The following is a 12,587-nucleotide window of genomic DNA, read 5'->3' on the forward strand; positions in this document are numbered from 1 at the left end:
GGCTACAATTCACACAGACTCACCAAAATTAGACAATAGAAGATTGGAAAAGCGTTGCCTGGTCTGATGAGTCTCCATTTCTGCTGCCACATTTTGATGGTCGGGTCAGAATTTGGCAACAACAACCTGAAAGCATGGATCTATCCTGCCTTGTATCAACGGTTCAGGCTGGTGGTGGTGGTGTGATGGTGTGGGGGATATTTTCTTGGCACATTTCGTGTCCATTAGTACTAATTGAGCATTGTGTCAACGCCACAGCCTACCTGAGTATTGTTGCTGACCATGTCCATCCTTTTTATGACCACAGTGTGCCCATCTTCTGAAGTTTACTTCCAGCAGGATAACGCACCATGTCATAAAGCGTGAATCATCTCAGACTGGTTTTATGAACATGACAATGAGTTCACTGTACTCAAATGGCCTCCACAGTCACCAGATCTCAATCCAATATAGCACCATTGGGATGTGGTGGAATGGGAGATTCGCAGCTGACAAATCTGCAGCAACTGCGTGATGCTCTCATGTCAATATGGAGCAAAATCTCTGAGGAATTTTTCCTGTAGCTTGTTGAATCTCTGCCATGAAAGATTAAGGCAGTTCTGAAGGCAAAAGAAGGTCCAACCCAGTGCTAGTAAGTGTAGGTTGCGGGATGTGATCCTTTGCTATGGTGACTCAATGCTTTTTTTTAATGCAATTATTGTTGTACAAACAACAGACAACAGTATAGTACAAACAATGCAGAGATTAATTTTTGCAACAAGGAAGGTATGATGATTTTAAAGAAGTTTGTCAATGATATTGCACAAAATGAAAAAGAAACAGCAAATAAAAATTAATAATAACAATAGAGAGAGGACACATGAAAAAATTATAAAATTAATGCAGAATATGAAATAAATGGTGATGCCTTGCTGCCACACGCATGTTTTTTCTACTCCGTTATTTCATAATAATGTTTTCAATTAAATGTTGGAAATTATTTTATTAAAAAGCATATTTTCTCATAATAACAAGATGTTTTTAGTTATACTGACTTCTTTTCTCATACCAGGATTTTTTTTTTATTAATGCAAAAGTTCTTTAATAAGGCCTAATTAATGTCTTACCAGTAAATATTTTAATTAGACAGCTCTGTTATTTAATTCTTACTAGTAAAAATGCATTTAAGATTTTAAAACCAGTGTGCATTCTCAGCTAGTTTGGCCTGGTATAGTTATTGTTAAGTTATGCAAGTCTAGAAAGTCAACCTACAGCGACCTCTTCCGGTCACAGAGGGACCAGACATGCGCAGTTTGTGAAATCCTTGCTGAAAACCCATTGACGTTCATGAAAATAAGCAGACATTCATTTATCTCAGAATGTCTGTCTGTCAGTTTTTAATTTGGACGTGTGATCACCCAACTCACTGATGAAATTACATAGGCACAATATTAAACTTAGACATTAAGTTTAAATGACAATCTAAAGGAATAGGAATAAATTAATTATAACGAATAGATACCAACACCAATGTTGTTTTGTTTTTGTTGTCGTCATTAATGACAATGATAATAATAAACAACATCAACATCAATAAACAACATCAATATTTGAATGCGTTTTTATTTACTCATTTATTTATTTATTTATTCGTTCATTCATTTAGATTTTAATATGACAATAATAATAATAATAAAATAACAACAACAACAATAAAAAAATAAAATAATAATAATAATAATAATAATAATAATAATAATACATTGAATCCATGTGTACTCAGATTGAAAATCCAAAAGTTCTGTCCTTGTTAATATTGTTATTATACATTCTATAAAAATAAATAAATAACGAAGAATAAATGAATATATAAAACAAATGATGATGATAGAGAAGAGTACTTTTTGATTTTCAATCCGAGTACACATGAATTTAATGTATTATTATTATTATGATTATTATGATTATTATTATTATTATTATTATTATTATATAAAAATCTAAATTAATGAATGAATTAATAAATAAACAAATAAATGACCAAGAATAAATGTATGCATACAAATGTTGACATTGTTTATAATAAAAAAAATAATAAATAAATAAATAATAATAATATTAATAATAATAATTAAGATAATAACAGTACTATTTAATCTTCAACTTGAACAGATGTGGGTAAAATGTATTATTGTTATTATTATCATTATTATTATCATTATTATTATTATTATTATATTTTTATTACTATTATTATTATATAAACACCTAAATAAATGACCAAGAATAAACAAATATGTAAAAAAATGTTGATGTGGTAAATAATGAAAATAATGTTTTATTTCCAATCTGAGTACACCTGCATTATTATTATTATTATTATTATTATTATTATTATTATTATTATTATTATTATTATTATTATTATTATTATTATGAAAAATCTAAATTAATTAATTACCAATAATAATAAATGTAAGCAAATGTGGTTATTGATAATAATAATAATGATGACGATAATAATAATAAAAGCAGTATTTTCATTCTGAGTACTGTACAGTATTGTCATTATTATTATTATTGATATCATTATGTAAAAATATGAATAAATAAATACATAATAATAACAATAATGATAATAATAATACAAAGGGACTGAGCCTAAAAGTAAATTAATGAATGAACGAATGAATATTAATAAATTTAATCCATGTGTTATCAGATTGACAATTAAAAAATTTGTTATTATTATATTATTATTTTGTTGTTGTTATTGTTATTATTGTTATCATTTTTATTATTATTTATAACATAATTTTCTTGCATGTTTATTTATTCTTGTCCATTTATTTATTTATTTAGGTTTTTATATAATGTATAATAATAATAATAATAATAATAATAATAATAATAATAATAATAATAATAGTAATAAAAAAATTTAAAAATTATAATAATGATGATGATAATAATAATAATAATAATAGTAATAAAAAATTTAAATTAATAATAATAATAATAATAATAATAATAATAATTATAATAATAATAATTATAAATATACGTTTTCAATCTAAGTACACATAGTTAAATGTATTATTATCTTTTTATTATTATGATTACTATTATTATTGTTGTTGTTGTTGTAAACTTGATTAATAATAGGCTACACTAAAAGACTAAAATACAACACCTCCCTATTTGAGTCTGTCTTTATCCATCTAGCAACTCAACTCTGACTTCTTACGATCTTTACGGTAATCACAGCACTTTCCTTCCGCTTCTGTGGTCGTTTGTTCACTGCGCATGATTTTAGCGCTTTACGGTAAATCCACGCGCCACGGCCGTCCCGCATTCTAATTGGCTGTCGGCGTGTGTGTTAGAATGTGCGCTCGCGGCTGTCAGTCACTCCTCTCGGCCTGACGCACTGATAACAGACCCAGACAAATTTAGCTCAAATATAATGTTTACCAGCAAATTATTGTGACCAACGGACTCCGAGACGTTTAAAGAAAAAGGTAAGCTTTAAAATATGTCATTTGTGAGAGCTCCGGAGGGAGTAAATTGAGTGTGTTGACCGTTTTGTTTTAGCTTAGCTGAACAGCAGCTGTCATCACTAACGTTAGTTCAAGTATCAGTAACGTTATCACACGCGTCATATGCTATACGCGTAATTGTATCGTTTATAACTGATAAAATGACGGGAAGGATGTTCAATGTTATCGATAATTTCATTTTCACCTGTTGCTGATGGTGTTTGCTTCACTTACTAACGGTTTCAAAGCTAAAAAGATGTGTTTAATTGGTTTTATACTGTCTTACTGGTATGTGCAAGGTTAAAAGAACGACACTGCATACAAAGTCATTGTGTATTTCATGTACAGGTCAAGTTTTTATGATTTAATGGCTATTTTGCATCTGTAACATGTCTTCATTGAGACTAGTGGACAGAAAACTCCTCAAAAATAAACATTTAAGTGTTTATTTTAATAGCTTTTATCTGTTTATGTGGTTTAATTTACAGTATGCATCCTTAAAATGATAGTTCAAGCAAGCAAATGTAAATTTACGCACTATTTAACTTCCTTTAAGTGTTTCAAAACCTTTATGAGCTCTTTATTCTGTTAAACACGAAAGAAGATATTTTGAAGAATGCTGATAACCGGTAACCATTGACTTTCATAGTTCCAAAACAAATACCATAGATGTCAATGGTCACAGGTACCAGCTTTCTTCAAACTTTCTTCTTTTGTGTTTTACAGAAGAAAGAGCGTAAAAAAGTTTGAAGCAAGTAAAAGGTGAGATGATGTATGTTATATTATTGCGTGAACTATATCTTTAAGGCTGTTTCCGCAAAGTTTAATGTTTTTTTTGCTCCTAGACCGAGCTATAAAATCAACTGAACACACATACACTAGATTTTTGAGTGTAATTTTATTTTTATATCTTTATTTATATCTATAAATGACTAAAGGTAAAGGTATCTATATTCTTCTGGATTTTAGAGGGTGTTTCTTCATATGCCATTCACATAATTCATGTAACTTTTCCAATAATAATGCTTGTTGTTGACAGTATTTTCCTATTTAGGGAGTAATAAACAGATACAAGTAAAAAGTAAACGACTAACTTTATCTAAAATTTATACTTGTAGAAATAAATTCACATTCATGTGATGAGGCTGTCAAATTGTAGCATTAGTTTGCATGTAGTTTGACAGATCTCAGAAATGATGGCAGAAGCATTGACATAACTTGGTTTTATACAGTCAGACTGGTATCTGCGAGGTTAAAGGAACGACACTGCATACAAAATCATTGTTTATTTCATGTACAGGTCAAGTTATTAGGATTTTATTAGCTATTTTGCATCAGTGCATCTTCATTGAGACTAGTGGACAGAAAACACCCTAAAATGCACATTTAAGTGTTAACTTTATTACCTTTTATCTGTTTATGTGGTTTAATTTACAGTATGCATCCTTAAAATGATAGTTCACGCAAGCAAATGTAAATTTACGCACTATTTACCTTCCTCCAAGTGTTTCCAAACCTTTATGAGCTCTTTATTCTGTTGAACACAAAAGAAGATATTTTGAAGAATGCTGAAAACCGGTAACCATTGACTTCCATAGTAGGAAAAAACATACTATGGGTGTCAGTGGTTACAGGTTTCCATCTATTGAGGTAAAGTTGGTTTCATATTTGCACATTCCTTTAATTAGCGTTTCTTATATTATTTACCACGCTAATTTGAATATAGGGTCTGAAATCACATGTGAATATGACTTGAAAACAACAATGGCACAATTTAATTAACTGTAAACACTACTGTACTTTGATATTCATTGACTGCTTATATGATTTCACTATTTAGAATTTGCAAATCATACCTGTCTGAAATTATATTATTCAGGAGAAAGTCTGAATGTGTGCATATGAAACCAACTTTACCTCAATTTTCTAGCTTTCTTCAAACTATCTTCCTTTGTGTTTTACAGAAGAAAGAAAATAAAAAGGTTTGAAACAAGTAAAAGGTGAGATGATATGTGTTTTATTATTGGGTGAACTATATCTTTAAGGCTGTTTCCGCAGAGTTTAATGTTGTATACTCCTGCACTGAGCTATAAAATCAACAGAACGCACATACACTACATTTTTGAGTTTTGTTTTATTTTTATATCTATATTTATATCTATAAATGACTAAAGGTAAAGGTGTCTATATTCCTCAGGATTTTAAAGGGTGTTTCTTCATATGCCATTCACATAATTTATATAACTTTTCCAAAAATAATGGTTGTTGACAGCATTTTCCTATTTAGGGTGTAGTAAAAATTGAAACTACTAGCTCTATCTAAAATGTATACTTGTAGAAACAAATTCACATTTATGGAGTCTGTGATGAGACCGTTAAATCGTAGCATTTGCTGGTATGTAGTTTGACAGTTCTCAGAAATGATGGCAGAAGCATTGACGCAACTTCATCATCTGTTGCTTTGCCAAATCACTGACTTGTTTTCACTGAGCGAGAACAAATCAAGCAGATCTTGTGTGACTTCCCTTCTGGTCCCTAAAATAACCTTCAGGAACCCCTGCTAAAGGTCAAAGGTCATGGGAGGAACAGACTTACAGAAGGAATGCCTGCTTTAAATTTATTAAGTAAGAAATGCTGAATTATTGAAACCCAAATTGGGTGAATTATTGACTATTCCAAACATTGGGTTAAATTTGGTCCTATTAGTTTAATAAAAATTTTTTTTAACCCAGTTGAATAAGTCCCCACACTCAGATTTGGGCTGAAATAACCCTGCGTTTTTATACAGTGTAGTATAATATTATCATTTTGGATTCTCATAAGGTGAGAGTCTTATGATTTAATATTTTATTTGTGATATTAAATGATCAAAGAATGTTTAGAATAAATAAATTATTATAAAAGGGTACAATAAATAAATTAATAAGGGATTGAATGAATGTGTGATAATTAAATGTATATGAAATTGCTTGTTGCATTTACCTGCTTTTTAAATAGAAAAATATGATTTTTTTAAAAAGTGAAACATGAAGCACACAAATGATGGAGTAATTTATCAATAACATCTGGTCTGAGAATGTGATTAAATCTATTTAATTTTAAAACACAAATGAATCGAAGAAACTTGTAAATATTTGTTTATATAAAAACAATTATTATCATTTTTTTGCATAAATTTGTACTTTTAGGTTATCAATGTTATTTAGTGATCATTGAAACAGCATAAATCAACCCCAAAAGTGGTCAAGAAATGTGGGAAAAACTATATGCATTTTACAAAAGTTATTTGACACTTTATTAGATTTTTTTACAAGCATTTTGACCAGAACACAAAATGTGCAAAACATTTTTACATTTACATTCACATTTAGTCATTTAGCTGACGCTTTTATCCAAAGCGACTTACAAATGAGGACAAGGAAGCAATTTACACAACTATTAGAGCAACAATGAATAAGTGCTGTAGGCACTAACTTAAGTTTCAGGTCTGTAAAGTCTAAGAAGGAAAGTATTAGTAAAAGCTTGTAAAAGCTTGTAACTCTTAGAACAATAACTATAAATACTACTACTACTACTAATAATAATAATAATAATCTGAGAAAAATAAATGTGTTTTAAGAGGCTTAAAGCAATCACAAAGTATTTGTATTCATTCAGTATCGAATTTTCAAATGTATGCCATATTTAACAATCCTCCAACTCTTATTAACAGAAGTAGTGTACACACTGTCCATTCACTAAGATAGGTATTGGAATACATTTTTTATTATAATATTCATTCATTCATTCATTCATTTTCTTTTCGGCTTAGTCCTTTTATTAATCTGGGGTCGCCACAGCGCAATGAACCACCAACTTATCCAGCATATCTTTTATGCAGCGGATGCCCTTCCAGCTGCAACCCATGACTGGGAAACATCCATGCACACTCATTCACACTTCTCACTACAGACAATTTAGCCTACCCAATTCACCTGTACCACATGTCTTTTAGCAGGGAGTACATGCAAACTCCACACAGAAATGCCCACTTACCCAGCCGAGGCTTGAACCAGCGACCTTCTTGCTGTGAAGCGAACATGCTACCCACTGCGCCACCGTGCAGCCTTTATGATAATAATTTTAAAATAATAATTTTAATTATAGAAATATCTACATTTAAAAAATAATAATAGTTGGAAAGCACAAAATACAAACGTAGCATATAAACACATCAACATTAACCTCCATTCATTTTTTTTTTTCATTCGCATACATGCATTTTTAGGACATTTGTAGTCAAAACTGACCTGAACCATTTCACACCTCTCATTTGCGTGCGCGCAAACACACATAAACACACACACAGCAACAAACAAGCTAAACACAGCATCGCGCTGTTTCATTCACACATATAACCACATATGCGTGCTCGCTCGCTCGGGAGTCGGAAGGGGTATTGCTAGACAACACTCTTCCCTCCCAAATTAAACCCATTAACGACCGCTCCCGCGCTTTATTCGGAAATTTATTTCCACCCAGTAGAAATCTGGCTGGGTCCCGTGGCTCCTGCGGGAATGCAGACCTCTAGTTGGCGGTTCATTCCGCTCTGGCGACTTCTAATAAATAAGGAATATGGCTAAAGGAAAATTAATGAATGAATGTTAATAAATAATAATTATAGTTAAAAAATGTAAATAAAAATATACATTTGAATAACAATAATTGAAAAATAAAAATTAACAACCAAACAAACAAACAAAAAAAACAGAGCATATAAACACATCAACATTAACCTCCATTAAAAAAAAATGTTCATTAACAAACATGCATTTTTAGGACATTTGTATGATTCAAAACTGACCCGAATGCATTAAGAAGCTAAGATGCAAACATCCCAAGTAATAATAATTATTATAATTAAAAATTGTAATAAAAAATTCTCATCTATATATATATATATATATATATATATATATATATATATATATATATATATATATATATATATATATATATATATATATATATATACACACATTTTAAAAACAATAATGGGAAAGCACAAACAAACGTATCGTATAAGCACATCTACATTAACCTCCATTCAAAAAATGTATTTCATTTACAAACTTTTATTTTTAGGACTTTTGTATGATTCAAAGTTGACCCGAATGCATTATGAGGTTTACATGCAAAAGTCCCAGTTTGAGTGACCACAGAACAGCCTGTGCTGTCACAATTACACCCTTAAGAAGCGAGACTCTTAACTCGGGTCATCATGTGTGTAATTAATGAATCACACAGTGAAACAGACCCATCCTAACAACAGCATTCACAACAGCTCTGTTGTGTACTTTGACTTTTTTTTTTAATGATCCACAAGAACACGGTAATAAATAGATAAAGAGTGGCTGCATTTTTTTGTAGTATAAAGGTTTGGCTTTATGTTTGTTCAGTTTCACTTCCTCTTCATAAGGGAAAGCAGGCGAGTTCAGTGCTGACATGACTGTGTTCAACATGCAGACGGATACAAGCCAGAAATCATGTGATGTCTGGTTATAAGTTAATTTGTGTGATATTACACATTGGTTCTGTTGAAATGTCATTTAAGGTGCAGGGTAATTATAATGGATTTATATGTTTGTGCTTAATGTGTTAAAATTTCCATTTCTCTAATGTATGCATTATTTCAGTGATCCTCTGTATTATTATTATCATTATTAGATTGTTTGGCTTTGCTAATTTAATTCCCAGTTTTAATTTAACCACAAATGAGCCCCTTTGTGATTTGACTTGATTTATTAGGTGTAGATATAAGTAAATTCCCAATATTTGTTTTATTCTACTACAATGGTCTGATACAACCCAGGCTCATTATGGATTTGTAGCCCTGCATACATTTTTAAACCACATAAAATACATCCCAGGAGCTTCTTTTTGTGCAGTTTTTCTTTTCGCGACTTCACCAGAGGCAGCTGTGTACGCTTTTTGAGATCTCAAATTTATCTCATGGAGCCGCTGTATACTGACTGACCAACTGATCATCCCACAAACCCACCTCTCTAAACTCAACCAATAGTGTTTTCAAAAGCACAGATTGACCCGCCCACCCCCTTCCTAAACCCAACTGTTAGTGCTTTCTAAAGCACAGATTGACCCGCCCACCCTCCTCCCTAAAGTCAACCAATAGTGTTTTCAAAAACACAGATTGACCCGCCCACCTTCTTCCCTAAACCTAACCAATAGCGTTTTTCAATATCACAGATTGACCTGCCCACCCACCTCCCTAAACTCAACCTATAGTGTTTTAAGAAGCACAGATTGACCCGCCCACCCACCTCCCTAAACTCAACCTATAGTGTTTTCAGAAGCACAGATTGACCCGCCCACCCACCTCCCTAAACTCAACCTATAGTGTTTTCAGAAGCACAGATTGACCCGCCCACCCACCTCCCTAAACTCAACCTATAGTGTTTTCAGAAGCACAGATTGAACCGCCCACCCACCTCCCTAAACTCAACCTATAGTGTTTTCAAAAGCACAGATTGACCCGCCCACCCACCTCCCTAAACTCAACCTATAGTGTTTTCAAAAGCACAGATTGACCCGCCCACCCACCTCCCTAAACTCAACCTATAGTGTTTTCAGAAGCACAGATTGACCCGCCCACCCACCTCCCTAAACTCAACCTATAGTGTTTTCAGAAGCACAGATTGACCCGCCCACCCACCTCCCTAAACTCAACCTATTGACCTTATTCTAAAACGCGGAAGTGCGCCTGTTTTTGCGATTGTCTTAGAACTTCCGATTCAGTCGCCTATGGGAGAAATGACTAGGAACAATAAACGGCAGAAAATGGCCAAACTACTTGCTCAACAAACAAATGTTTGCATGACTATACAGACCAAGTAGCATAATATAATAAGAAAATATTAAATTGCAACATCAAGCAGCGTAACGAGCAGTTGTTAACGTCAAAAAATGAATGGAAGTGATTGTGACCGGAAGTCGCGAGACAAAAAGATTCAAATGGCAGCGCCCGCTCGACAGCTGAGAATAAGGTGAATAGTGTTTTCAGAAGCAAAGATTCACCATCTTCCCTAAACCTAACCAATAGTGTTTTCAAAAGAACCGATTGACCCGCCCACCCAGTTCCCTAAACCCAACCAATAGTGTTTTCAAAAGCACAGATTGACCCGCCCACCCAGTTACCTAAACCCAACCAATAGTGTTTTCAAAAGCACTGATTTCCACCCTCATTGCCAACACGAGGAGATCGTGCAAACTCAACACAGAAATGCCAACGTACCCAGCCGAGGCTCAAAACAGTGACCCTATTGTTGTAAGGCGATAGTGTTAAAAATTTTTATTAAATTACAATTATTATGTTTAGAAATGTGCTAAAAAAATCTCTCCATTAAACAACAACTTACTAACAGCACAATATTTGAAAAGGAATACAAATTTCACTGGAATTCAAATAATTTTGGCTTCAACTGTATTTAAGTTTAAAAAATAAGTTACTTATTATTATTATTATTATTATTATTATAATTATTATTATTACTATTTGGGATTGTTTTATTCATTCAGTTTCCTTCGGCTTAGTCTCTTTATTCATCATTGGTCGCCACTGCGGAATGAACCGCCAACTTATACAGCATATGTTTTACACAGCAGATGCCCTTCCAGCTGCAACCCAGTACTGGGAAACACCCATACACTCACATTCACACACATACTCTACATCCAATTTAGTTTATTCAATTCACCTATAGCACATGTGTTTGGACTGTGGGGGAAGCCGGAGCACATTGGAGGAAACCCACGCAAGCTTGGGGAGAGCATGCAAACTCCACGCAAAAATGCCAACAGGCCTAGCCAGGACTCGAACCAGCGACAGTGCTAACCACTGAGCCACTGTGTCACCCTTGTTTTGTTTTAAAATTATTTATTTATTTATTTTTTTTACCAACTCACAAAACCCCTGCGCTTCTCTCATGAGACACTGATTTAGATCGTAAATCCTTGGTTAATCTCATTCGTTGTGCACAGTTGAGATTGTGAGAGCAAGATCAGTGTAAGTGTGTGACGCCGAGTGTCTCTCCTACTGTAAGGTCAATACATGGGGGAAGGGAGATTATTGTTTCTGTGGTGCTGCTGAGTCAAATACTGTGATGCAGGCTTAAAGGGATAGTTCACCCAATCTACACTTGAAGTCTAAATAATTAGCCCACCTACATATTTTTTCCCCCAATTTCTGTTTAACGTAAAGATTTTTTTTTTAAACTAGTTTCTAAGAACTGATTTATTTAATCTTTTCCATGATGACAGTAAATAATATTTGACTATATATTTTTCAAGATACTAGTATTCAGCTAAAGTGACATTTAAAGGCTTAACTAGGTTAATTAGGTTAAAGTTAGGGTAATTATTGTATAACGATGGTTTGTTCTGTAGGCAATAAAGGGGCTTAATTGCTTAAGGGGGCTAATAATAAATGTTTAATTAAACTGTTTTTACTCTAGCTAAAATAAAGCAAATAAGACTTTCTCTTGAAGAAAACATATTATCAGACATACTTTGAAAATTTCCCTGCTCTCTTAAACATAATTTGGGAAATATAAAAAAATAAATAAAAGGGGGCAAATAATTTTGACTTTAACTTTATATGGTAGATAAAAATGACTATGGTAGTCAATGGGTGCCCGCAACCAGCGTTTTTTCAAATGATCTCCTTTTGTGTTCAACAGAAATAAAGAAACACGCATAGGTTTTGAATAAGTGAAAGGTGAGTAAATTATGTGGACTGTGTCTTTAAGTTCATTAAAAAAATGCTAATTTTGTTCCAAGTCATGTGGTGATGTGGTGTACTCTTAAAGGGACAATACAATAAAAATGTTAATTCTGTCCGAGTTACATTAATTAATGTGAACCATTGCCTGCCTAATCATAATGTCTTGTATTTAGCAATCAACTGCATCCTTTCTTATTTATTGGAGTCTGTTAACGGGATAGTTCACCCAAAAATAAAACATTTCTCTTCCTCAAGTGGTTCTAAACCTTTTTAAGTTTCTTTCTTCTGTTGAA

At 32.5% G+C, this 12,587-nt stretch overlaps 1 protein-coding gene across 3 annotated transcripts in view; it reads left to right on the plus strand.

The window, feature by feature from the left end:
- The first annotated feature begins 3,386 nt into the window (after positions 1-3,386).
- Positions 3,387-12,587, plus strand: part of me2 (malic enzyme 2, NAD(+)-dependent, mitochondrial) — a 51,813-nt gene continuing 42,612 nt past the window's right edge. For 2 of the 3 annotated variants that reach the window (XR_012405847.1, NM_001003627.2), the window contains exon 1: positions 3,387-3,497. The gene's annotated coding sequence lies outside the window, so the exon portion shown is untranslated. Of the gene's footprint in view, positions 3,498-5,479; positions 5,516-12,587 lie in introns of all 3 variants that reach the window. The other variant, XM_073950162.1, reaches the window with a different exon arrangement.

Source organism: Danio rerio, chromosome 5, assembly GCF_049306965.1.
Source record: "Danio rerio strain Tuebingen ecotype United States chromosome 5, GRCz12tu, whole genome shotgun sequence".
In the NCBI taxonomy this organism is placed as follows: Eukaryota; Metazoa; Chordata; class Actinopteri; order Cypriniformes; family Danionidae; genus Danio; species Danio rerio.